Source organism: Octopus bimaculoides, chromosome 1, assembly GCF_001194135.2.
Source record: "Octopus bimaculoides isolate UCB-OBI-ISO-001 chromosome 1, ASM119413v2, whole genome shotgun sequence".
Classification (NCBI taxonomy): Eukaryota; Metazoa; Mollusca; class Cephalopoda; order Octopoda; family Octopodidae; genus Octopus; species Octopus bimaculoides.
In genome coordinates this window covers 32267793-32270658 of record NC_068981.1, presented here as the reverse complement: position 1 = coordinate 32270658, position 2866 = coordinate 32267793, and positions in this window count along the sequence as shown.

Genomic DNA, 2866 nt, shown 5'->3' with positions numbered 1-2866 from the left:
ACACACACACACACACACACACACACACACACACACACACACACACATATATATATATATATCTATAAAATTAAATAATAAGGGTAGACATTTATATTAATCAATTAAAACCAGTGGCTTAGCATATTGAGAATATCCGAAGATTAAAAATTGTGTTGCATAGAAAATTAAATAATGGCGATATGACGTCTATGTTTAGCATATTAGGTGTCCACTTTAGTGGTCATTCATCTTAATTTTATATCTATCTATCTATCTATCTATCTATATATATATGTATATATATATACACATATAACTTATATATAACTTCTTTCAGTTCCCGCCTACCAAATCAATTCACAAAGATTTGGTTGGCCCAAGGCTATAGTAAATGTCACTTGCTCAAGATGCCACGCGGCGCAGTGCGACTGAACTCGGAATGAAGTGATTGTGAAAGAAACTTCTTACCATGCACTTAAAACAATGTCACCACTCCCGTCATTGATACATTAACCACTAAATCCACCAGCATTACTGCCACAAGTAGTACAGCCATTAACACCAAAACGTGTATCAACAATAGTACTATCACCTACTCTTTCTGTCACCTCCAATACCACTTCACTACCACCACAACCAGGCTGCCACGAATAACACCACCTTAGTTACAGCTAAATCATCACCACTGCATTCTCCACACCACCAACATCAATTGCTGGATGTTACAGAGCATTTCGCAGCGGTTATGCGACTAGTCTATCCTACCAGCCTTACATCATCATTGCCGCGCCAGAACCACACCTTATCATCAACGCCAGCTCAACCCATATAAACAAGAAACAGACCACCAACACAATCACTACCACTAACAGCAACACTACTACTAACAACACCACCACCACTAACAACAACACTACCACCATCACCAATACATCATCTCATGCCGCCCACTAACATCCGAAACCGACGTCATTACAACTATCTTATCACAACCAGCACCACCACCAACAATAACAACAACGCCATAAAAAAGTCACCACCGATGCTGCCCAACACCCACTACAACGACCACTACCACTGATGTCTTCACAACTATTAAGAACATCAGCGTAGGTTTCAAAGTTTGGCACAAGGCCAGCAATTTTGGGAGATAGGTTAGTCGGGTACCTCGACCACAGTGCTTAAATGGCGCTTATTTTATCGACCCCGAAAGGATGAAAGGCAAAATTAACCACGGCCGAATTTGAACTCAGAACGAAAAGACATGAAATACCGCTAAATATTTTGTCCAGCGTGCTAACGATTCTGCGAGCTCACTATCTTAATGGCCATTAATGACATGTTACAAATTTTGGTTGATTACATCAACCCCACTGCTCAACTGGTACTTATTGGTATATCGACGTAAAGATGAGAGGCAAAGTGGACCTTGCCGTAATTTGAACTCAAAACGTGTAGACGGACAAAATGCCGTTAAGCATTTCGCTCGGCGTGCTAACAATTCTGTCAGATCACCGCCTTAATAGTAAAAATAATCCAAAATTCAAGGGAAGGGATTATGTCGATTATATCGACCTCAGTGTATAACTGGTACTTATTTAAACGACCCCGACAGGATGAAAGGCAAAGTTGATCACGGCGGAACTTGAACTCAGAATGTAGCGACAGACGAATTACCGCGTGCTAACGATTCTGCTAGCTCGCCGCCATCTTAAAAGTAACAATAATAGCAAAACTTGTGGCACAAGGTCAGCAATTTCGAGGAATAAGATATACTTTGACCCCGCTGGTCAACTGGTACTTATTTTATCGACCCTGAAAAGATGAAAGTCAGCTAACCGCCTGACTAACGATATCAACATTACGAACTCTACAACCGCTTCTCTATCACTTCTTTTCTACCGGTTGTTTTTTTTTGCTTTACAATATCCATAACTCAGGGGTTGGTTTTATTTTCCCCACAAGATTTTCTTTTTTTTCTTGAGTTACTTCCTTGTTTTTGTTGTTTTGTCTTATTAATTTTTGTTGTTGTTTTTGTAGTCATGGTACTGGTGTTGCAGCAGTTGCTATTACTGTTGTTGCTGTAGCTGTGGGTGACAATAAATTCATGATTTTTTTTTCTACCCAATAATACACGGAATATATTTTCTCACTTCTCCCTAGTCTCAATCTGTATATTTCTCTTTCACACGTAAAAAAAAAAAAAAAAAAAATCAGTGTATAATATGCACAAATTACCCCACCCCAAAACACACACACACACACACACACAACACATGCACTTCCACACACGCACGACCACTTATTCACACAAACTTACAATTTTACACGCGTTGCTATTAAAGGTTAATATAGAATAAAAAAGGCACATGAAATGAAAATAACATAGTTAAGTATACATATATAAACATGTAGAAATGAATAAATTACGTTATGTATGTAAATAAGATACACGACTATATATACATACATACATACATACATACATACATACACACACACACACACACACACATATATATATATATATATATATATATATCGACATGCGTCTATATGTGTCTGCCTGTAACTCTGTGGTGTGTGTGTGTATGTGTGTTTTTGTGTGTGAAACTTTTCATACTTTATTTTAATATGCATATATTGCCACTTGTCAACCCTACTTTACAACGTACCTAACCGCCCATCCATTCCTCCATCCATCCGTGCATCTATCTAAGGAGGATGAGGATAGAGAGGAAAGTGTTGTCGAATGAAAGTTTCAATAAAAAATGGGTAAATGTGGCAAGAATGGTAAGAATGAAAGACGACACCATTTTAAGCATAGACTTGTAACAAAAAGAGACAAAAAGAGAGAAGGTACTTACTTTCATGTACCTTAAAA